At 48.5% G+C, this 25,805-nt stretch overlaps 1 protein-coding gene across 1 annotated transcript in view; it reads left to right on the top strand.

Moving 5' to 3' along the window:
* The window catches only part of SLC6A11 (solute carrier family 6 member 11), a 968,432-nt gene that overhangs the window by 665,436 nt on the left and 277,191 nt on the right, over positions 1–25,805 (top strand). The window lies entirely within an intron of this gene.

Below are 25,805 nucleotides of genomic sequence, written 5' to 3'. Positions count from 1 at the left end.
TGTGGATGGGAGGGGGGTTTTGTGTATGTAAGGATGCAGTATGTGGTGATTGATGGTGGTGTGGGTGGTGCACAGTGGATGAGTTGATAGAGGCTTGTAGTGTGTGTGTGTGGGGTCATTATGTGTGTTTTGTGTTGGTAGTGCAGGTGTGTTGTGTGTTTTTGGTGGGATGTGTATCTGTGCCTATGGTGTAACAGTGCTATATGTGTATATTTGCCTGCTCTCTGTGTATGTGTAAGTCAATTTTGTGGCGAAGGATTGCGAGTTGAGTGGGGGGTGTTATATAGTGCAGTGAGTAGGTGTGTCAGGTGTGTGTACGTGTGTCAGGTGTGGTATATTCAAATGTGATGCTGTGTTCTGACAGTGGGGGATTCTGAGCATGGTGGTTCACACTGCCAATTGTTTTCCACCTTGAAAGAACCACTGTGCTGATTTGAGGCTTGTAATCTGGTGGGTGGAATTGTGTTGGCATGGCAGTGCTGGTGGTGGAACCGCCTCTTTCTCACCCTCCAATGTTCTGGTGGTGTTGGATTTGTGGCTGTTTTTTGGCAGTCTTCACTCTGTGAGTCGTAATGCGGTGGCCGGATTACTGCCAACATGGTGGTCTTTTGGTGGCTGCCACTGCGGTGGTCTTCCGAAAAGACAGCCAAACTCGTAATGAGGCCCATAGTCTATGATAACAGTGTTGTGTAAGGATAAATCATTTGAGTGTGATTGGACAGCTTAGAGGGATTTTCAAGATATTAAGAGTGACAATGCCAAAGTCAAGATTTTAATTTTCACAAGAAAGCTTACCTCATGCTTGATGCCCGTGCACAGGCCACTGGTGCAGTTTCACCCCAGAAGTTCGATGGGAGGGAAAGAATGGTTGCATTGTCTCCAGTCTTCTCAGATCTGTTAAAAGGAACTAATCTTATTTCAGGTTTAGTTAGAGATGGCAGACCTTCCCCAAATGACCACTTCTCAGAATATTGCTATTCATTCTCTCCTCCTTTTAGTGTCTGTGATGTAGTCTTGGCAAAGAAAAACTGTTGCAAGAGTCCAGGTCAAAATAATGTTTTATGGACATGATGTATCATATAAGCATGTATGGTCCTTATCACCATCATAGGAAAAATCCAGGATTGCTTTCCAATAAATTAAAGGTAATAAAATGACGAGAAATTACCAAGTTTAGTCAATTGAAAGGTGTTGGACACTAAACCCATAGTTATATCTCTGGCACGGACAGGTCAGCAGGACTGAAACTTAAAAAAATATTCTCCAACAAGCGTGTTTTAAATTTACTTTAAATTACCTAAAGCTAGTTTTCCTGTCTACATGCAGTTTATTTCGTCAGTTTGCACCAATAAGTCTAATCGAGTAGCCTCAAAGTGTGGTCTTTTTAACCCTGTGGGACCACTAAGAGATCTAGGTTGTGGGTCTTAAAACCCTACCTGATTAATTATATTGAAATCTGTTCTTTAAATTAGTTGGCTCATTGTTAGAAATGGGGTCCTTGGTTGTCAGTCAGGTTACCCCCTGTTCAAGCAAGGACCCTCACTCTGGTCAGGGTAAAAGAGAATTACCCTTAGCTAACCCCTGTTACCCCCTTGGTAGCTTGGCAGAGCAGTAGGCTTAACTTCAGAGTGCTAGGTGTAAAGTATTTGTACCAACACACACAGTAACTTAATGAAAACACTACAAAATGGCACAACACAGGTTTAGAAAAATAGGAAATATGTATCTATACCAAACAAGACCAAAACGACAAAAATCCAACATACACAAGTCAAGTTATGAATTTTTGAAGATTAAACTCAAAAATAGTGCTTAGAAACACAAAATGCTTCGGTGGGGTGTTAACACGGCGTCGTAACGGAGTTGTTCCCAATAATCCGACACCAGCGGTGCCGGACATGGAGTCGTGTAGACCACCAGGTACAGTACGGTGAAGAAATGAAAACGAGTCTATGTGTGAACTCAGGGATCACGATGTCTGTGCGAAACGTTGAATCTGCGCACTTCGAGCAGTATCAGTCATGACATGGTGCAGCGACTTCCACGGAGTTGCAGACTTCGGCAAGGCTGCGGTGATGTCGGGTCTGCGAAGGTCGTAGCATTCAAGCGAAGATCACGGAGTCGAGTGCAGGCGGTGTCCCCGGAATCAGCAGCGGCGGCAGTCCGAAGTCGTCCAAAGATGATTTCCTTGAATTTCCACCAGCTTTTCTTTCAAGGGCCCAGGGACTGGATAGGGCACCACTTGTCAGAGCAGGAGTTTCTCCAGAGACCCCAGGTGCTGGCAGAGAGAAGTCTTTGCTGTCCCTGAGACTTCAAACAACAGGAGGCAAGCTCTAAATCAAGCCCTTGGAGATTTCTTCACAAGATGGAAGGCACACAAAGTCCAGTCTTTGTCCTCTTCCTCCAGCAGAAGCAGCAACTGCAGGATAGCTCCACAAAGCACAGTCACAGGCAGGGCAGCACTTCCTCAGCTCTTCTCCAGGCAGAGGTTCCTATTGGTTTCCAGAAGTGTTCTAAAGTTTGTGGTTTTGGGTGCCTTCTTATACCCAATTTCTCCTTTGAAGTAGGCCTACTTCAAAGTAAAGTCAGGCACAGCCTTTTCAGGTGTAGTGACCACTCCTCCCCTCCCTCCTAGCACAGATGGCTCATCAGGAAAGGCAGACTACACCCCAGCTCCCTTTGTGTCACTGTCTAGTGTGAGGTGCAACCAGCCCAACTGTCAAACTGACCCAGACAGGGAATCCACAAACAGGCAGAGTCACAGAAATGGTATTAGCAAGAAAATGCTCACTTTCTAAAAGTGGCATTTTCAAACACACAATCTTAAAATCAACTTTACTAAAAGATTTATTGTGAGCTCAGAGACCCCAAACTCCACATGTCCATCCGCTCCCAAAGGGAATCTACACTTTAATCAGATTTAAAGGTAGCCCCCATATTAACCCATGAGAGGGACAGGCCTTGCAGCAGTGAAAAACAAATTAAGCAATAGTCCACTGTCAGGACATATAAAAAAAATCACTCACTATGGGCCAGATGTAGGTAGAAAGCAAATTGCGACTTGCGAGTCCTTCCGACTCGCAATTTGCAACTCGCAATTTGCTATGCAGAAAGGTGTCTCAGACACCTTCTGCGACTCGCTATGGGGTCGCAAAGACCCACCTCATAAATATTCATAAGGGGGTGTCGCAGTTTGCGACCCCATAGCGAGTCTAGGAACTCACGGGGATGGTGGCCTGCTGGAGACAGCAGACCACCATGTCCGTGACTGCTTTTAAATAAAGCAGTTATTTTTTTCTATCTGCAGCCCGTTTTCCTTTAAGGAAACCTTTTGTTTCGTTTTTTTTCAGAGTAGGCAGTGGTCCATAGGAAAAATTATTTTGTGCTCATTCACAAAGGGGAAGGGCGTTTGCGAATGAGTTACCATCCACTTCAAGTGGATGGTAACTGCGAGTTGATTTTGCGACCGCGAACTTACATTGCGGTGCGAGTCGCAAATAGGAAGGGAACACCCCTTCCTATTTGCGAGTCGGAAACACATTTTGCGAGTCGGTTCTGACTTGCAAAATGTGTTTCTGCATCGCGTGCAGTCATTAGCGCCTCGCAAACGGCGTTTTTTGCCGTTTGGGAGGCGCTAATGCCTTGCTACATCTGGCCCTATATGTCCTACCTTCACCATACACTGCACCCTGCCCTTGGGGCTACCTAGGGCTACCTTAGGGGTGTCTGACATGTAAGAAAAGGGAAGGTTTAGGCCTGGCAAGTGCGTACAATTGCCAAGTCGAATTTACAGTTAAAAAGTGCACACACAGACACTGCAATGGCAGGTCTGTGACATGATTACAGAGCTACTTATGTGGGTGGCACAACCAGTGCTGCAGGCCCACTAGCAGCATTTGATTTACAGGCCCTGGCACCCCTAGTGCACTTTAGTAGGGACTTACTAGTAAATTAAATATGCCAATCATGGATAAACCATTTACATACAATTTTACACAGAAAGCATATGCACGTTAGCACTGGGTAGCAGTGGTAAAGTGCGCAGAGTTCAAAAGCCAACAGCAACAGGTCAGAAAAAATAGGAGGCAGGAGGCAAAAAGGTGGGAGATGACCCTGCATAAGCAAAAAAGTCCAACACTCATCAAGGTTAAATATCCTAAAAATTGAGACTAAGGTGTGGAAGTGTATGTGCGTTTCTGGTGGGAGCCAATACATTTTCAGTAAAACAGAGCTAAAACAATCATGGAGGTATAGTTCATCTACAAGCTGAACGGATATGTCAAGAAGTGCACAGGTAACCGTGGGTGATTGCTCACTCCAAGAAAGAGTTTCAAATACACGTAAGATACTGAAATGTTAAATATTGGTAAAAGGTAGTGCAGAGCCCTCTGCCTTTTTAAAGAATGGTGGTATCCTAGTAAGTTAGAGACCCATACCCTGCTTACCAGGATCTTTACAGATCCACCTCAGGATCTTTGATTTGATGTTTATTGCCCATTAATTCCTCTTAACTCCCTGGTGTCCAAAATGCAGTTAATTTCACCGTCATGTCATATTTTCTTCTTTCAGCACTTTAACATTGTGACTCAGATCTTTTGGATAAATAGCTTTTGGATACAAGAGGTATATAAGCATACGCAACTTAACTAATTTATATAAAGAACGTGGATTTAAAAATGTTCTTAAATCTTTCAATTGTTTTCCTATTAGACTATACACGTTGCTGGCTTGTGGAGTGACAAAATAAACAGGCAATCGAAAATTATTATTTGACATCTGAATGCCTACGATTTCTTTTTAAATATTCTCCCTACAGAAGGCCACGTTAAAATGATTAATTAAATCACTAGTTTGACATTTTCATTCTAAATACTATATCTAGGATGCTAGTCTACCTACATTTGTGAGTATTTTTAACAATAAGTATTTGACTGAAAGAATCCGGTGACTTTTCTGCACAATTAAGTAGCACTATTTGCATATTAGTGAACAAGCAAATGGAAATATGCAGAGGTGCTTCTCAAGCTGTCAGTCAGTGAAGGTTGAAGATTTGCTCTCTTCTAATGTACTTGTCATACATCCTTGGAGCGTAGGTGTGAGAGGATTTTGAGCACATGCTTATGTGCTTTGAATTTCAAGGCTCACCTTATTGCCTTGATCTGATATTTCCATTGTTGGAAAATGGGTTGCTGGTAAGGGCAGGTAGGTACCTACACCTAGCAACAAGCCACTAACCTCCACTTAGGTCCAGTTAGGTCTCAGTAAATTAACCCCAGCTCAACCCTTGGTAGCTTGGCAACGAGCGTCAAGGCTTAACTTAAGAGACAGTGTGTAAAGCATTCAAATATCACAAAACAGTAATTAAATAAAACACAGGAAACACAGGAAACAGTTTAAAAATCCAAAACCAATTTATAAAAATAGTTTATATTTTTATCTTTAAAATGACACAAAAACGAATAAAATCGGATAAAGGGAACCGGAGATATGAATTTTTTAAGAATTATTATTTTTCTAGCGCTTAGAAACAAAAAGCGCCAATGGGGTCATCTGGTTGCACCTCGACCGGGGCAAAGTCAAAGTTTCAGGCCGACCGCGATGGAGCCCTGCTCGGCTACAGGTCGCGGGAGGCCTCGGTTAAAAGTTTACCTTCACACTTAGGGGGTCATTCGGAAGCCGCCGGCCTGGCTGGGACCGCCAGAATACCGCTGTGCGGTCAAAAGACCGCCGCGGGTATTCTGGGTATCCCGCTGGGCTGGCGGACGACCACCAGAAGGCCGCCCACCAGCCCAGCGGGAAACACCCTTCCATGAGGATGCCGGCTCCGAATGGAGCCGGCGGAGTGGAAGGGGTGCGACGGGTGCAGTTGCACCCGTCGCGATTTTCAGTGTCTGCATGGCAGACACTGAAAATCTTGGTGGGGCCCTGTTACAGGGGCCCCTGTAGTGCCCATTCCAATGGCATGGGCACTGCAGGGGCCCCCAGGGGCCCCACGACACCCCATACCGCCATCCTGTGCCTGGCGGCCAAAACCGCCAGGAACAGGATGGCGGTATGGGGGTCGGAATCCCCATGGCGGTGCAGCAAGCTGCGCCGCCATGGAGGATTCCCCAGGGCAGCGGAAAACCGGCGGTACACCGCCGGTTTTCCGTTTCTGACCGCGGCTGTACCGCCGCGGTCAGAATGCCCAAGGGAGCACCGCCAGCCTGTTGGCGGTGCTCCCGCGGTCGTTGGCCCTGGTGGATTTTACCGCCAGGGTCAGAATGACCCCCTTAGTCTTTATTTTGAAGATTTTCTTCAGCGGGACGAACCTGCCAGTCCTATCCGACCTCCTGGAGCCCTTCTCCGGATACGCGATGCTGGAATCCTCGGTGGAGATTTTTACCTTCGGACTTAGTCGTTTTTTCGAGGTGAAAATCCTTCGACCGGGGTAAACCTGGATCTTGATCCGACGTCCATGGAGCCCTTCTCGGATATGATGGCTGGGAGGTCCCGGTCAACTTTTTACCTTCGGACTTAGTCTCTTTTTCGGAGATTTTTCTTTACCGGGACGAACCAGCAAATCAGGCCGGGTCGCGGTTGAGGCAAGCCGGCTAGAGTTGCCGCTGCGGGTCGATCCCTCTATGGAGCTTTTTTACAAAAAATTTCCAAACTTCTCCAAACTTCTGGGGCTTCACCTTTTAAGGTTCTTTTGGGGTCCACAGCTCACCCCAAGGGTCCAGAAGTTCTGAGATGGTCCTTGGGGGGTGCGGACTACAACTCCCAGAATGCACCTGGCGCAAACTCCTTTTTGGCCACTGGGCAGTGGTCAGCTGGTCGCTTTCTTCAGGAGTTGGTGCAGGGGACTCTGGTTAGCAATTTTTCACCTGTAGCAAACAGGGAGTCCCTCCTTGAACCAGTTGAAGCCAGGCAAAGTCCTTCTTGTGGTGAAGCCCAAGTGTGCAGCTGGTGCAGTCCTTCTGAGTGCAGGTTCCAGGTGCAGGCCAGGGGTCCAGCAGGGCAGTCCTTCTTCTCCTTTAGTTCTTCCTTGTTGGAATCTGTTGGGGATCTGAGGTGTGGGTGCAGGTCTGCCAGTTTTATCCTTGCTCCTGGGTGAAAAGCAGGGGGGTCCTGGTTCTCCAATCAGGGGCAGGGTCCTTCCCCCTGCGATGACCACTTCCTGGGAAGTGTGGCAAAAATCCATCCCAGTGGGCAACATTCTCTAAAAATCCATCATGGCTGAATCTGATTTTTGGAGGTTACATCTGGCTGAGCCCACCCACTGGTGTGGCTAAAAATCATAAACACACCCCTCACCTGCCCTCTCCTAATCTAATCAAGGGGGCACCTAGTTGTCTGGGGTTGCAGGATGTGGGGGTGTTGCTGGTTGCTCCAAATGTCCTTCTCTGCCTTTGAAGACCAGTTTGGCAGCCCTCCCCCTTCCTGCCTCACCATCTGCTGACGGGAGATTCTCTCCCACAGGCACATTCCTTTGTGTGAAGCCAGGCCACTTCACACCTCATCAAGACAGCTTGGCTAAGCTGCTACAGGCTGGCCAATCAGAGCACAGCAGCAAAAACAATGCAGGGCTGAAATTGGCAACTTTTTAGGTAAAGTCTAAAACTCTTTACCTGAACAAGTTATATTAAATCCCACAACTGGAAGTTGTGGGATTTATTACAACAATTAATTTGATACCAAATTCTTGGTATGCATCATTTAAGGAGACTTTAAAATTTAAAACAAAGTCTCCCCATTCTAGCCTATGAAGGCCATTTACTACAATGAGGGAAAAACAAATTTGGCTGTTTTTACCTCACCAGGGCTTATAAAACTATTTTTATAAAGTCCCTGCTTATAGTTACATGGCACCCAGCCCTAGGGGCACATAGGGCAAACCTTAGGGGTGACTTATATGTAAAAATAAGGTAGTTTAAGACTTTGGAATTACTTTTAATTCCAAAGTCGAATTTGCATATAACTTTAATTTAAAAGCAGCCAGCAAGGCAGGCCGGCCTTTAAAATGACACTTAAAGTGCACCACCTATGCTGTGGTCCCTAAACCTACATGCCCTACCATATACTATGGACATATAGGTAGGTTAACTTAGCCAATTATAATTAGCCTAATTTGCATATCCATTTTACACAGAGCACAGGCCCTGGGACTGGTTAGCAGTACCCAGGGCACCATCAGAGTCAGGAAAACACCAGCAAAAAGTGGAAAATGGGGGCAAAAAGTTAGGGGGCCTCTGCAATCAGCCCTGTTTTCTCACATCCATTTATTGATAACAATGTAACGAGCAACAATGAAACAGAACACCCCAGCACTGCTAGCCTTCAATGTTATCAGAAACACTCCATCTTGAGTAACCACTGATAGGTCAATCGCCACCCAACCTTCTTTTGTCACACTGGGGTTTGATTGGCTTATAGGGAAATCTGGCATTACTAGAATGGCTGCTCTGAAAGATCAGTGTGTTTGCCGGTTTCTTGGCAGTTTGTGGTACTGTTTTAAGGACTGAAGGGTTAATTTTTACTGTTGATTTCCCTGATATTACCCCAAACATTGCCTGCAGCAATGCACAAATCCTATTCCTCGAACAAATATATAGCAGTTTTAAAAAATGCAAAACTGTCGTGATTTTTTTTCCCGATATTCGTAAACATATTTATTGTACAGATAATAAAATCCAATACAATTGGACAGAAGGAAAAAGAAATGCAAATACAAGCAGAAGCTAAATACATACTAAAACACATCATAATTAGAACACACATAATAACAAGAAGAAAGCATTCCTACCTAAAAATATAAAAACAGTCCTCAGTATAAAAATAGAATAAACCACCAGCCCGGAACTCTACATAATGCATAACAAATTAAAATACATAAGCTCAGGCCCTAAACTGCAAAGTACAAAAAAAGACTACGAGTGCCAGCATTTGCCATTAAAACCCACAACTTAACCAACAGCAACGGCGTGGCAAGAGCAAATTTCAATCCTGCCTATCCCTTGCTCGCAATGCCACTAAATGTAGATTGAGAAATTTTAACAAATGTAATCAGTAACATATTTAGCATTGAGTTAGCAGGGTCCAGAGACTGAATAATAGCCTGTCGACAGGAGCGAATTCCCAATTCATTCCATTTGCGCCGAAGCAAGATCTACGCTCATTAAGTAAAGCTGGACACAGACAGAACACATGATCTAGAGTCTCCTCCACAATATTACAGCCTCTGCATATCACCCCTTCCCCAGAGGATAGCCGCCATCTCGGTAGATGTTTCAAAAAACCCCAATCATCCATCCTTAAGGCCAAAAAGTCAATTTTCAACCGAAACCCATAGGAACAGGAAAAGAAGCTAGAAGGCATACCTGGCTTAAAGGCATTAGCTACTAACCAGGCTTTCTTCCGTTGAACAAGGAGGGAACGATTTGAGTGATACTAATACTGTTGAACAAGCGTTTTTATGCCTAATTTGAACAGAGAATGGGAGAGGTTACTTTCCCAGAGATCATCAACGCCCAGTCGACATTTGCATTCCGCCAAATCCCTTCGATTTGGACTCACTGATTTCTTGCCACAAGACTGCCTCTAAACGTCCGTCTTTGGCACTGCGCAGCTTATGACAGAGCTTCAAAAAAGCACCGGCACCAACTGCTGCCAAATCCAGAAGCCCAAATTCCAACCGTACCTGCGCAGTTGAGGCAAGGCATGGAACATAGAAGACAACTTTATAGATTTTATTAACCAGCCAATTTAGTAGGCAGGAACCTTTGCTAAACAGAATTTCTTGACCATAGACCAATGAAGGGATAATCTTTACTCTCATAACTTCCATTAAGGGAAGAAAGGTCAGCGCCCTTAAAGCTTTGGATAATTTGGATAAGGCCACCTGCAATGCAACAGCTTTGAGTTCGATCTCCTTCTTGTGTTTAACAAAACTGCCCCTAGAGTCAAAATGCACGCCTAAATATTTGTAAGACTGGTCGGAGACAAGTTTACAGCTTTTATAATAGCAGCTGAAACCTGAATGTTTTTTTCTTCCATAGGAAACCACTTTGGTTTTAAGCAAATTAACTTCCAGTTGATTCTCGGAAGTTAGGATGCAAGTTGATTAAGCAGCTGTTGAAGGCCAATCTTAGTATAACTAAATAGTACAAGGTCATCGGCATAAAGCAGATGACTGAGCCTTAGGCCACCAATCTTAGGGGAATGAGAATTAACAACATCGAGAGACGTTGATAGATCTGCAATAAACAAAGTTAAAAGAAGAGGAGTAAGCACACATCCCTGTTTCACACCACAAAAGGTGGGGATTTTTCTAGAAAGACAACACCCATCACTGAGCTTAATACGAACCCAATATTTGTATGAAGATCTATGATGGTACCAAGGAGTACTGGGGGAAAAACAATTCTGCAGTTTAGTGCTCCAGGGGACCCAGTCGAAGGCCGCCTTAAAGTCAACAAAACAGCACTTCAGCGTTTAGCCTGATAAAATCGTCCTCTGGGGGATCACTTTTACTTTGGTGCCCGGACCATTTCTATTTCTGTCACTGCCCAGAACTGTTGTCACATGCAGTATACTGAAAAGTAGGTTCAGAGAAGAATTAGGGTTGAATTCAACCCCCTACATTTTTTTATTATTTTGAGACTGCCAACATTCGGAACCTTTTTGATGACTTTAGTACAGATGTTCCCAGCAGTTCCAGCCTACTGAAATTTCATGTTCATCCTAGGTTAAAAATGGAAACACTCTAGCAGCACTTGCCAGTCTGGCCGAGTGGCCACAACTGCTGAAAAGTAGCAAATACAAGTCTACAATGCCACACTGTTACCTTCAGCAGTTCAATGAAGAGAAGCAAAACCACATTCATGATTAAGCAACACCAAGGTAGATGCCAACTGCGTAAGCTGACCGTGCACCATCTATCCTCAGCCCACTTGAACCTGTGCTGAGCAGATAGGGCAAAGACCAGCCTCAAAAGACTGAACACTATAGCACACATGGATAAACCTGCAGTAGAAAGTTTTCCATACAGGTGAGACTCTTTACTCTAAGAACTGCTCAAACTGTGCTACAAGTTGCTGAGAGACAGCTTGGTGAACTTGCATCTGTGACTAATGTTGCCTAAACTCAACTTGAAGAGTGGTTACTGCAAAATAGGGCAACCCAAATAGTTTGGAGAATACATTAGAGGGTATACAGCTTTGTTACAAGTACTAGGAGCCTGTGGGTAAGACTTCTTAAGCTTTTTGCTGTACCCTTATCTAAAAGTGTATTATTCATGTCCGCTGTGGTAGTACAAGCACTATTTCACTAACAAAATATGCACTGGGCTGGATAGTGGTCTCTTTCTCTTTAGCATGACTGCTTGAGTTCTGAATCTCTGGCACCCACACCTCCCTGAGCAGTCTTTGACTGCTCACCCACACTACCCCGTGAGTCAAGTGTAGAAAGAGTTTACATAGTCAAGGTTCCTGAGCCAAAGTAAGAAAGACAACAGAACACCAGTGGCACAATGGCTCATCTAGTATGTTTGTGGCTCTGTTTGCCATGTTTCCCCCCTAAAGGGTTTATGACAAATGAAAGGGAAGAAAATGACACCAAATTTACACCAGTCTCATCCCCTGGTAATGTGATTGATATTTTTCACAAACGAGTAACTCTGGATCTCTATAATTCGGAAGACCTATATGTTACTGGTTACAAACACATAAAACATAACATCACTGGAAAAAAATGAGGCACTTCATTCGCTCATGGAGGCACATATTACTATCAAAGAAGCAGACAAAGGAGGGAATATAGGGGTCATTACAACCCTGGCGAACGGTGTAAAAGGTGCGGTAATACCGCAAACAGGCCAGCGAAAAAAAAAGGGAATTGTGACCGTGGCAGAAACCGCCAACATAGACAGCCACTTTAACACTCCGACCGCCACTTCGGTACAGACAAGCAGCGCTGCGGTTACCGCCAACAGACAGGCGGGAGACAATGTACCACCCACAGTATCACAACCCGCCAATCCGCCACCTTTTCCGGGGCTGATTCACCGTGGATAAAAACACGGCAGAAACAGCTTTTGCAATGGGAAAACGCTCACCTTAACACACTCCACGAGGAAGGAGGACACCATGGAGCCGGAATTACAAATACTCTCTGCCCTTGTCTTCCTGCTCATCTACGAACACCAGCAACGGCGTCGCCGAAGACAACGGTGTGTACAGCACCTACGACATAGGGGGGGGAGGCAAAAGTCAGGGACACACACACACAACACCACCACCCCCACCCCCTTCCTTGCACATTACAACACACACACACCAATGCATTTCCAAACATCACAGTAACAACCCACAACCCCCCCGGAAGAATGCAAAGACAAAAGGAAATCAGTTCAAAAATTGTAATGTATCAAAATACAGTTACCAAATATATACAGATATACATACACATTCAAAATTATATACATTACGAGAAGTAGTGCAGGTATGCACATATCAATGTGCGTGCACCACTTTGCCCTGTTCATCGGTGCTTTGCCCTGTTCAGCGGTCTTCACCATGGCGGTGATATCCTTGTTCAGCGGTGCTTTGCCCTGTTCAGCGGTGCTTTGCCCTGTTCAGCGGTCTTCACCATGGCGGTGATATCCTTGTTCAGCGGTGCCTTGCCATGGCGGTCTCTGCCCTGTTCAGCGGTGCCTTGCCATGGCAGTCTCTGCCCTGTTCAGTGGTGCTTTGCCATGGTGGTCTCTAACCTGTTCAGCGGTGCTTTGCCCTGTTCAGCGGTCTTCACCATGGCAGTGATTTCCTTGTTCAGCGGTGCTTTGCCATGGCGGTCTCTGACCTGTGCATTGGTGTGTGGCATGACGGTCACTCATTGCCCAGCGGGGCTGTGGCAGCCGGGGCCCTCCTGGCCACTGACTCCGGCGGTGGTCACCTGACCAGTGACGATACTGCTGCCCTCCTGGGCACTGACTCCGGCGTGGTCTCCTGACCAGTGGCGATACTCCTGCCCTCCTGGGCACTGACTCCGGCGGTGGTCTCCTGACCAGTGGCGATACTGCTGCCCTCCTGGGCACTGACTCTGGCGGTGGTCACCTGACCAGTGACGACGGTGCTGGGGGTGGCGTCCCGGCTGCCGGGGAGGATGGCGCCCTTCTCCGCTGTGCTGCTCTTGCCAGACTGTGCAGACTTCTTCTGGCACTTCGCCACCTTTGGAGGAGTCACAGCTGACTCTGCAATCCCCCTGGGACCCTTGTGAGCAGTCTTGCGGCCAGGAGTCTTCACCCTGTCCCGTCGGCCACTTTCCAACTTGAGATGCTTTACAGGGGGTGGACTGGCAGTGCTTTGGCTCCGTGTCACACTGGCTGCCCTGGTGGCCGGTGCACTCCACACACCTGTAACATGCACCACTGGTACTGGAGTCTTTTTGGCTGAGGCGCTACTACGGGACTTATGAATTGGAGGGGTGGGGGCAAAGAGGTCAACGTTGGTGAGGGAGAGTTTCTGACGAACACTGGGATGGGTAGCTGGAGGGGGTCTGGGAGTGGAGGAAGAGAAGGTGGTTGTAGGAGGTGTCACTTTAGGTGGTTTGGGTGCAGGTGCAGGTACTGGAGGCTTTCGTGAGGTGGATGGATGTTGGGTGTGTGGGTGGCCGCGTTTGTGTACTTTGGGAGGGGGCGTCACAGCCACACTGGGAGAGGACACAGGGGACGTGTAAATGGTAGTGGGGGTGGTGAGTGCAGCTGAGCGGGGTGTGGTGCTGGGTGTTCTGGTGCAAGTCCTAGTGCCTGTAGATGTAGTGCATGCAGGTGAGAGTGTAGACGACACTGGGAGGGAGGAGGGAGACGACGATGAGGGGGACACAGTGGAGGCAGTGGATGTTGCTGTGTTTGAATGTTGGTGATGCTTGCATGAGTGTCTGTGGGTTGTGTGGTGCCTATGTTTGCCTGAGCTACTTGTGTGTGTTGAGGTGTATGCATGCTTGTCTGATGGTGTGCTTGGCTGGGGTACAGGGGATTGGGTCTGGGTGGAGGAAGTTGGAGGGGGGAGGCTAGACACAGGGACAATGGCTGCCATCAGTGCTGAGGCCAGAGATTGCAGGGTTCGATGATGGGCGGCCTGACCAGAATGAATGCCCTCCAGGAATGCATTAGTGTGTTGCAACTCCCTTTCTACACCCTGGATGGCATTCACAATGGTAGACTGCCCAACAGTGAGTGACCTGAGGAGGTCAATGGCCTCCTCACTGAGGGCAGCAGGGGTGACAGGGGCAGGGCCTGAGGCGAAGGTGATGCCCACCCTCCTGGGTGAGCGGGCACGGGGCGAATGCTGAGGGGCTGCTGGGAGGGCGGTGCTGGTAGGGGAGGTGGCGGCTGTACCTGTAGAAGTGGGGGGCACAGATGGTGCCGCCACCACAAGGGAGCTCCCATCGGTGGACGAGTCTGTGTCGCTGGTTGGTGATCCGGTGACCGACGTGTAGCTCCCCTCGCCCTCCGTCCCACTGGTGCATTCTGAGTCCGTGGTGTTGCCCTCCATTGCCATGTGGGATGCAGCTCCCTCGTGCTCCGGTGCCACTGTACCTCCGCCTGATGATGCTGATGCACAAAAGAACAGGGAGAGCACAAAAAGGGGGGGGGGGAACGACAAAAGAAAGACAAGTTGAGTGCATGGCTTACCGCTACCGTTGGCGGACAATACAGACACAGCAGCCCCCTGCACTACGCCATGCTCTTAGCCTCTACAGCTGCAATTCCTGGGATCTGGCCTACATGGCTATGGTGGACATCTGCACACATGGATGCCACAGGGGCATGTATACCTGTACTTGGCCCTCTACTGAGGTGGGGTGGAGTGCCACAGGGCCTGCATTACGGAGGGGCCTAGCCTACGTAAGTCGCCCTGGCCTAGGGAAACCCACAGCCCTCCTCCTCCACCCAGACCCCTCCACTGTGTGCAAAGTCCCCAGAATGAGAGTGTACTCACCCCCTTGTGTCTGCTTTGATGCCCTCAAGCGCCCATCCAACTCCGGGTAGGCCACCGCCAGGATCCGTAACATCAGGGGGGTCATGGGGCGACGGGCACCCCTCCCACATTGGGAGGCCATCCCCAGCTGAGCCTCCGTCGTCTTCTTGCTCCAGCGGCGAATGTCCTCCCATCTATTCCAGCCGTGGGGCCCCATCTCTGGTGGACCCCCAGGGTCCGGACGTCCTTGGCGATGGCACGCCAAATGTCCTTCTTCTGGTGGGCGCTGACCTACATGACATGCACTGGGGAAGAAGAGAAGTCATTACCAACTGCACCGTCGATGTGAGTGGCCCCCATCCGTACCCTTGCCATGTGGCACATGCATTCACAGTCCTTCATGTTCCCTGAACTCTGCCCCCTTCCCTCTTACAACCAGCCCTCTCCACCCAGGCATAGCCCATACAACGTGCTCCCTGTGTACTTACCTGTTGGTCTGGAGGACTGTAGAGTAGCGTGCACTGGGGGAGGACCCCGTCGACCAGCTTCTCCAACTCCTGAGCAGTGAATGCAGGGGCCCTTTCCCCAGACGCAGCAGCCATTGTCTCTTCCAGGCCGAGGTCACAGCAGCACTTGCAGTGTAGGTCGTCTTCTGTCGAAGATCAGGTATCAAGTGATTGAACAGATAGAAAATGTCAGTCACGTCCGCGTCGGTGACGTCCGCGGTGGTGCGTATCATCACCGCCGGCGTACTTCATCATTGGCTCCTGGGACCCATAGGGTCCAATGTTAAACAATGTAGCATTGCGCCGCGGTCTACGACCGCCTACCGTGAAGGGGTACAACGCCAGCGCAGAAACCTCACATTCCATTGTCCCAGTTTAGAGGTCAGGCAGCCGCCATTTCAGGGGCCCACATGGCTTCATTTATTACTGCGTCACACATACCTAGGCCTACACTTGACACACATACAGGAAGAGTTTTGTCTTTGGTGTCGTGTTCTGTGTATCTGTGGGTACATACCTGGGATTTTGTTGACTCTGTGGTCGCTGTTGTCCTTCCTAGGCACCGTCAGCTGGGACATTTGAGAAGATGGCGGAATCCTCCGGTGTACCGACCGCTCGTGGACCTGTTGACAATGGAGGAGCGACATTTAATCATCACCTACAAGTTTGACCGTGCCACAATCCTGGAACTATGTACCCAGTTGGAGCCAGACCTGATGTCACCAATCCTCCATCCCACTGAAATCCCCCCTGATGTGCAGGTGCTGTCAGTGCTCCATTTCCTTGCAAGTGGGTCCTTTCAGACAACAGTGGCCATGGCATCGGGATGTCCCAGCCTATGTTTTCCAACGTGTTGTCCAGAGTGTTGTCTCCCCTGCTGAAACATGTAAGGAGCCACATCGTTTTCCCTCAGGTTGAGGATTTGGCTACAGTGAAAGGTGACTTCTATGCCCTTGGACATATCCCCAACATCATAGGTGCTATTGATTGGACCCATGTAGCTCTGGTCCCCCCCACAGGACTGAACAGGTGTACAGGAACTGGAAAAGTTATCATTCCATGAATGTACAGATGGTATGTTTGGCAGACCAGTACATCTACCAGGTAAATGCTATGTTCCCTGGCTCAGTGCATGACGCCTACATCCTGCGGGATAGCAGCATCCCTTATATGATGGGTCAACTCCAGAGGAACCGTGTGTGGCTATTAGGGGACTCTGGTTACCCCAACCTGTCCTGGCAATTCACCCCAGTGAGGAATCCGAGGACCAGGGCAGAGGAACGCTACAAGGAGGCCCATGGGCGGACTAGGAGGGTGATCGAACGCACCTTCGGCCTCCTGAAGGCCAGGTTCAGGTGCCTCCATATGACAGGTGGTTCCCTATTTTACTCACTGAAGAAGGTGTGCCAGATCATCATCGCCTGCTCAATGCTTCACAATCTTGCTTTGCGACGCCAGGTGCCTTTTCTGCAGGAGGATGGATTAGATGACGGTGTTGTGGCAGCTGTGGAGCCTGTGGACAGTGATGAGGAGGAAGCTGAGGAAGAAGACATAGACAACAGGGAGTCAGTCATACAGCAATCTTTCCAGTGACACACAGGTGAGAACATTTTTTTTTACCATTACATACACTTTCACACTTCTACCATTATCCTGTCTGTCATTGAATAGCAGTATTTGGTCACTGAGTTGTACCTTTCCATTACGGTTTTACAGGTGTGGTTACCAACGTGTGTCATCTGCTTGCATCCTTCAAGGACTTGTGATGTGTGACATAGGTATGTTGGCTTTACAATTCAGAATGCATTATGACACTGTCATTGATAATACAAATTTACCAAATCACAGACTGACTCCAGATTGTTTTGTGGTTCAAGGGTGTTTATTTAAGTGCTCAAAAATGGATGGGGGTTGTAATATGGTGATGGGGGACAGTGGAGGAATGTCCATGGCAGAGTCCAGTCAATTGGTCACACAGGTGAACTGCCCATATCGGTACAGGAAGTGGAGCTGGGGCAGTTTAAGTATGGACAGGGTAACAAAGTGGGACAGTGGGAGGACAATCAGGGTGGTCTCATTTCCTGGCAGGGTCTTGCCATCTTGCTCTGTCCTGTTCCTGGATCTCAGGGACCGCTTGAGTGGTGGTTGCCCGTCTGCAGGGGGTGGGGTACTGGTGTGGTGGTCCTGTGGCGGGGCGTCCTGTCCACTAGCGCCGGCGGAGGTGGTGGGCAGTTCATCGTCCAGGCTAGTGTCAGGGGCCCCTTGGAGTGCCACGGTGTCCCTCATGGTCTGCTATATATCCTTCAGCACCCCTACGATGGTGCCCAGGGCGGAGCTGATGGTTCTGAGCTCCTCCCTGAACCCCAAATACTGCTCCTCCTGCAGGCGCTGGATCTCCTGAAACTTGGCCAGGACCGTCGCCATCGTCTCCTGGGAGTGGTGGTATGCTCCCATGATGGAGGATAGGGCCTCGTGGAGAGTGGGTTCCCTTGGCCTGTCCGCCCCCTGTCACACAGCAGCCCTCCAAGTTCCCCTGTGTTCCTGTGCCTCCGTCCCCTGGACTGTGTGCCCACTACCACTGCCCCCAGGTCCCTGTTGTTGTTGGGGTGGTGGGTTATCCTGAGTTCCCTGTAGTGGTGGACACACCACTGATTGACGTGTCCTAGGTACGGAGGTCTGGGCCCGCTGGGTGGGTGCTGTGTTGGTGTTACCAGAGGGTGGAAGGTCAGTGTTGGGCTGTGCAAGGTGAACCGACTGTCCCGAGGCCCACGATGGTCCGGGCTGGTCATCAGGATCCAGTAGGGCAGAGCTGCTGTCGTCACTGAGGGCCTCTTCTGTGGGTGGAGTGGAGATGTCTGGACCATCCGGTGTGGTGACGTTCCTTAGTGGTCCTGCAGGGATATAAGAGCATGATTATTGCATGTGTGTGTATAATGGTGTGCAATGGGTGCGTGTTTGTGTACCCCAGTGCATGCATTCCTGTGTGTGGGTTTGTGTGATGATGTTTAGGGGGTTGTTATGGGTATGTGCAGTGGGCATGCTTTGGTGAGGGGTGACCATGCTTAGTTGTGTCATGCAGGGCTTGGTGTTGGGATGAGTGGTTTGTGTTATTAGTACATTAGTGAGGATTTGGAGTGATAGGGGAGGGGATGAGGGTGGGGGTGTGTGATAGCATGCAGGTATGGGTGGGTGATCTGATAGTTAAGATTTGACTTAGCAGTGTCCATTCCTCCACCAACTCCTCCGAGGCCCTCTGGATGCATGATGGTCAAGACCTGCTCCTCCCATGTTGTTAGTTGTGGGGGAGGAGGTGGGGGTCCGCCGCCAGTCCGCTGTACCGCGATGTTGTGCCTGGAGACCACAGAACGCACCTTGCCCCGTAGGTCGTTCCACCTCTTCCTGAGGTCCTCCCGATTTCTTGGATGCTGTCCCACAGCGTTGACCCTGTCCACGATTCTGCGCCATAGCTCCATCTTCCTGGCTATCGAGGTGTGCTGCTCCTGTGAGCCGAATAGCTGTGGCTCTACCCGTAGGATTTCCTCCACCATGACCCTGAGCTCCTCCTTGGAAAACCGGGGGTGTCTTTTGCGTGACATGAGGTGGTGTGGGTGATGTGTGGGGTGGTGTAAGTGTTGATGTGTGTGGTGATATGTAGTGGTGTGTGGTGTTTTGTGCCTGTAATGTTGTATGGGTGATGGTGTTGTGTGCCTCTGTGTGGTGGGGTTCTCAGTTGCTGTGCTCTCTGTCTCTCTGGCCTTCATCCGTGAATTGTGGTCGTAGGGGTTTGTGGGTGTGTGTTTTATATTGAATTGGGTGTGTGGGAGTATTGTTTGTATGTGTCTCAGGTGTGTGTATTTGGAATTGTCCAATGTGGCGGTGTTTTGGAGATGTGTGTGTATTTTGAGCGCGGCGGTGTGTACCGCCAATGGAATACCGCGGTTGAAAAACCGCTGCGTGGATTCGTGTGTCATGATAGCATGGGCGTGTTTCTGTTGGCGTTACGGTGGAGGTTTTGTTTTCGCCGGTTTATCACTGACCTTTGGTGTGGCAGACTTGTGTGGGTGTCTGAATTTCGGCGGATTCCGAGATGTGTGTCATAATAGTTGTGGCGGAATTCCGCGGCCGCAGTGGTGTTTTGGCGGTCTTCTGCACGGCGGTAAGCGGCTTTTACCGCCAATGTTGTGATGTCCCCCATAGTCTTGATGAACAAAGTGGACTATAGTAAAGAAATTGTTCAACAACTTTCGGACACCACAGCTTGGATGTCACATGCCTTGGAAAGAATAAATCTTAAGAAATTACAGGACATATCTAAGGCTTTAATTGATTTACTTGATTTCATATGTGGACATTCTGCAAATTTTTTCGTGCGCCCTGGTGACCTTATGAATTAACTTTGGTCAGGTGGTCTTCCAGTCAACGCAACAGACACCCTCGGTGGTTGAATGTGCACATCAGTGTGGCATCTAGATGAAGAATCTCTGTAACGATCGGAACACTATCTCCCCAGCAACTATATGGACATTTGGGATGTGCGAACCTGACAGCATAACCATCTTCTTCTATATGTTTCACTTATGCTCTGCAAGCTTGCGGGTGTTTAAGAATGTTTAGCACCATATGGAGTATTATTTCACAAAATCCCATAGGCCTGATTCACAAAAGGAAAGCAAAAATCTGCAGCTGTAAAACTAGTACCATGGTCAGGCTCTCATTTAAGAGTTTTCTGTGTACACAAACATTTTCAAGTGGTAGGACAGGGAATCTGCCTTGGTCTCACCTTTCCTTGTTTACTAATGGTAATGCCATGGAGGTTTCTGGCGTTGTTATTTCCCAAAGTGAAATCACATGCAAGATACAATTTGGCATACAATAAATGCAGACCTAATGTACAGTTGCACATGTGTATGCTCTTTAAAGCTTGTGAAAACATTTTTTACCACAAGACAGTCCATTCTTCTACACTCCCATCAAGATTAGGGGGTTTGAGATTAGCGATTATTAAAATGGTAGGATTACATCAACGTCCACATAGCACACTCTTTGTTAACTCAAAACACAATTTCAGTTAGAAAATCTAGGCCTAAACACTGGCAGTCACGATCTAAAGAAGCAAGCGTTTTGTGAGAAAAATGTGTTAATTATTAAAGCAACTAAAGAATATTAAGGACACAAAAGCAAATAAAAAAAACAACCAAAGCAATTTCGTGAAAAAAACAAAACATTTATTAATACCCAAATTAAGCAAAATCGGTTTCAATCTGAGTAAGAAAACTGCACATATTATTTGGTAAGATGTTTTGTACAAAAATATCCAATAAAGTACAAAGTCCCAATACAAAATATTTCCACAAGTAACCAGTCTTCAGCATTTTCTGTCCCTTTATCTAACATTGAGAGACATTCCAGAGCCTTAGGAACTTAGAAATGTAGGTGAAGGCCCTAGTCCTCCATCAGGCGGGGAGCCAGCAGATGTCTTGTTCTGATTCTTGAAGTGTTTTCCAAAATCCAGCTATTTTCTGATGAGCTGGTCATTAGATCCCATTTTTATCGTGCACGCTATCTAGCAATTTGACACAACTTCTCATTCAATCCTACCATTTTTCCACTGCCCCACAATTCATGTTTGGCTTGTAGCAATTTGTACCTCAGGCTTTTGTTATTTAAAATGGCAGAACCTCTGCTGTAAAGACCAAAGATCCAAATCTTCAGCCAAACCTCTCAGACTCCTTTGGAAACAGGATTCTGGCCAAATGGGAGCAGAGTTTGAAGGCTTCTCACACATTAATTGTCTGTTTAGCATAATTATGTCAAAAGCAGGGCCTCAGCTAAGCCTTCCTGTCATGAAATCTCCCTCTATTGTTCTCTAAAATGAAGTTGTTTTATTCTCAGCAGAATTCTAATTACTGCCACTGGAGGGTGGCTGTAGACGTGAGTCACTATTGTCAGGATTCCAGGCAGCAAAATCATACACCTATGAAGTGACCTTTTGTTGGAAAATGGGTTATTGGTAAGGGCAGGTAGGTACCTACACTTAGCAATAGGCCACCAACCTCCACTTAGATCCATTTAGGTCTCAGTAAATTAAACCCAGCTCAACCCTTGGTAGCTTGGTAACGAGCGACAAGGCTTTACTTAGGAGACAGAGTGTAAAGCATTCAAATATCACAATACAGTAATTAAATAAAACACAGGAAACAGTTTAAAAATCCAAAACCAATTTACAAAAATAGATTATATTTTTATCTTTAAAATGACACAAAAACGAATAAAATCAGATAAAGGGAACCCGAGATATGAATTTTTAAAGACTTATTGCACCTAGAAACAAAAAGCGTCAATCGGGTCATCTGGTTGCACCTCGACCGGGGCAAAGTCAAAGTTTAAGGCCGACCGCGATGGAGCCCTGCTCGGCTACAGTTCGCGGGAGGCCTTGGTCAAAAGTTTACCTTCGGACTTAGTCTCTTTTCTGAAGATATTCTTCAGCGGGATGAACCTGCCAGTCCAATCCGACCTCCTGGAGCCCTTCTCCAGATACGCGTCGCGGGAATCCTCAGTGTAGATTTTTACCTTTGGACTTAGTCATTTTTCCGAGGTGAAAATCCTTCGACTGGGGTAAACCTGGATCTTGATCCGATGTCCTGTGAGCCCTCCTCAGATACACTTTCGGACTTAGGCCCTCATTCTGACCTTGGCGGTCGGCGGAGAGGCGGCGGTCGGACCGCGAACAGACCGGCGGTATTAAAAATGGCATTCTGACCGCGGCGGTCACCGCCGCGACCGACCGCCACTTCCCCACTCCGACAGCCACGGCGGTCATGACCGACGGGCTGGAGTCTGCGCACTCCGGTCCGGCGGTCGACCCAAGACCGCCAACGGTATCATGACCCTGCTCACCGCCGCGGTTTCTGGTGTTCGGGAACCGCCATGCGAACCATGGCGGTAGCCACTATCGGGGCCAGGGAATTCCTTCCCTGGCACTGATAGGGGTCTCCCCCACCCCCCACTGCCCCCCCGAGTCCTCCCCCCACACCCTCCACCCCCCTGCCACCCCCCAGAGGTGGTACGAACCCCCTCCCCACCCCCACCCCGACATGCACATACACGCCCCCCGACATGCACACACCCCCAACATGCACATATACACACCCCCTACACACACACATACACAACGGGGACACATACCCGCACACATACATGCCGACATGCGCACCCGCCGAACTACACACATTGCCCATAGGCACAGCAGCACTCCCCGCCCGCATGCACGCACTCACACACCGCCTCTACACACTCACACGCACACCCCCATGCACGCACACATTACACAACACTCCCCCACCCCCTCCCCTCACGGACGATCAACTTACCTTGTGCGTTGGTCCGCCGGGAGGTGACAGGAGCCATGGGGAGGTGACCGCCAACAGAAGACCGCCAACAGAAGACCGCCACACAGAAATGTGGGTCGTAATTCTGTGGGCGGTGTTCTGCTGGCGTGGCGGTAGAGGTTGACCAGTCTCCACTTTCCCGCCGACCGCCAGTGTGGCTGCTGGCGGTTTTCCGGCGGAACGCTCCCAGCGGTCAGAATGCGCACAGCGGCATACCGCCGCGGTCGGCGGTCTTCACCGCGGCGGTAACTCGGCGGTCTTGCGAAAAGTCCGCCAAGGTCAGAATGACCCCCTTAGTCTCTTTTTCTGAGATTTTCTTTACCGGGACGAACCAGCAAATCAGGTCGGGTCGTGGTTGAGGCAAGCCGGCTAGAGTTGCTGCGGCGGGTCGGTCCCTCTATGGAGCTTTTTTTTCAAAAGTTCTCCAAAATTCTGGATCTTCTCCCAGATGTTCTTTTAAGGTTCTTTTGGGGTCCACAGCTCACCCCAAGGGTCCAGAAGCTCTGAGATGGTCCTTGGGGGTGTGGACTACAACTCCCAGAATGCACCCAGCACAAAGTCCTTTTTGTCCACTGGGCAGTGGTCAGCTGGTTGATTTCTTCAGGGGTTGGTGCAGGGGACTCTGGTTAGCAAATTTTCACCTGTAGCAAAGAGGGAGTTCTTCCTTGAACCAGTTGAAGCCAGGCAAAGTCCTTCTTGTGGTGGAGCCCAAGTGTGCAGCTGGTGCAGTCCTTCTGAGTGCAGGTTCCAGGTGCAGGCCAGGGGTCCAGCAGGGCAGTCCTTCATCTCCTTTGGTTCTTCCTTGTTGGAATCTGATGGGGATCTGAGGTGTGGGTGCAGGTCTGCCAGTTTTATCCTTGCTCCTGGGTGAAAAACAGGGGGGTCCTGATTCTCCAATCAGGTGCAGTGTCCTTCCCCCTGTGATGACCACTTCCTGGGAAGTGTGGCAAAATCAATCCCAGGAGGCAACATTCTTCAAAAATCCATCATGGCTGAATCTGATTTGTGGAGGTTACATCTGGCTGAGCCCACCCACTGGTGTGGCTAAAAATCATAAACACACCCCTCTCCTGCCCTCTCCTAATGTAATCAAGGGGACACCTGGTTGTCTAGGGTTGCAGGATGTGGGGGTGTTGCTGGGTTGCTCCAAATGTCCTTCTCTGCCTTTGATGACCAGTTTGGCAGCCCTCCCCCTACCTGCCTCACCATCTGATGAGATTCCCTCCCACAGGCACATCTCTTTTTGTGAAGCCAGGCCACTTCACATCTCATCAAGCAGCCTGGTCAGGCTGCCAGAGGCTGGCCAATCAGAGCACAGCAGCAAAAGCAATGCAGGGCTGAAATTGGTAACTTTTCAGGTAAAGTTAAAAACTCTTTACCTGGACAAGTTATATTAAATCCAACAACTGGAAGTTGTGGGATTTATTATGACAATTAATTTGATACCAAACACTTGGTATCCACTACTTAAGGGGACTTTTAAAATTAAAATAAAGTCTCCCCATTCTAGCCTATGGAGGCCATTCAGTACAATGAGGGGAAACCTAATGTGGCTTTTTTTACCTCACCCTGGCTTATAAAACTATTTTTATAAGGTCCCTGATTATAGTTACATGGCACCCAGCCCTAGGGGCACATAGGGCACACCTTATGGGTGACTTATATTATGGGTAAGTGCAGTGGAAAGTGTGTCTCAAAAAGTACCTTGTTCGGTATTGGGGACATAAATGTTCCCTATGAGTAGTTGTTGGCCGCCGGGGTGGCCTTCAAGGAGTATGTATTGGCCTTCCTTGTCAATGGTTGAACTCATTTCTTGAAATGGGACTCAAGGAAAAATCCATATCATGGTGCTGAGCGCATATGTCGAGTAGGAAGTGGGGCAGTTGGATCCCCCTACTGATTGTGCAAGCGGTCTAGCTCTTTATTGGTGATATGGGTCTTCTGAAAGAGGACAATCTGTGCCTGTTAGCGTTCAATATATGAATAGATGGCATAGCATTTACTAGCTGTGTGCATACTTTGCATGCTTAATGTGAGGAAGTATATGTCTGCTGAGGGAGTCATGATAACATGGGGAGGTGATGGGTAGCATTTGGGATAGGCTGCCTTGTCATGCCACATAGGTCTTGCTCTATAGCCATCATAAGGTCAGCCGTGGAGAATAAGTAGGTTTGACAGGGAAACAATTCGGGGAAACTATGTCAATTAGGGGGCAAAAAGGTCCCAATACTGGGGGCCTACCATAATGGGTGGTATGCCCAAACCTGACGTAGTAAATAAACTCTAGTCGATCATGAGGGAATGGCCTTTGTCCGGCAATAGTAATGTGGCTGTGGTGCCATTAGTAAGCTAGAAATGCATTGTGACAAGCTCAGCAGGAGGCCATCTGAGGCCCAGGTACCCCACGCCAAGACCCAGCTCAAGCAGAGCACTGAGACAGTGGGCTTTTGGGGGAGAGGGGGACACTAGGCAAGATGAAAGCTTGGTGAAAAGGGCTTTTGAAGCAGCAGTGATGTTTCATTGGTAGGCTAATATATAGTATGGATCGGTGTTGTGGTATAGTTAACTATGGGGCACTCTGGGGACCTAATATTAAGATAGGATTTTCTGCCATTTTTGGTGTCACAATTGGAGGGGTTTCGGAGTTTCCTAGAGAGTCCTCACATTAGATAGTGTCTTTGCCGGAGGACAAAATATGCAGGCCATTCTCATTGTCTGTGGAGGTAGTTCCTAATTTAGCAGCAGCATGAAGGGCTAATCTGCGATCTGCAATTACTTGTTCCAGGTTAGGTGAGTTGGATGGGGGTGGCCCTGGTGCAGGTTTTGCACAAGGCTTTTCCCATCGCTGTCCCCAAGGTTTGAAAAGGTTTGATGCAGGTTTGGTAGGGGTCTGCAGCATCTCCTTGAGATGTTGGTCAGTCCAGTCCCAGGCTTTTTTTCGGTCTGTGAAGAAG

The sequence above is a fragment of the Pleurodeles waltl genome, chromosome 9, assembly GCF_031143425.1.
Source record: "Pleurodeles waltl isolate 20211129_DDA chromosome 9, aPleWal1.hap1.20221129, whole genome shotgun sequence".
NCBI lineage: Eukaryota > Metazoa > Chordata > Amphibia > Caudata > Salamandridae > Pleurodeles > Pleurodeles waltl.
Note: the sequence above shows the minus strand (reverse complement) of the source record. Positions and strands in the feature narration are given on the sequence as shown.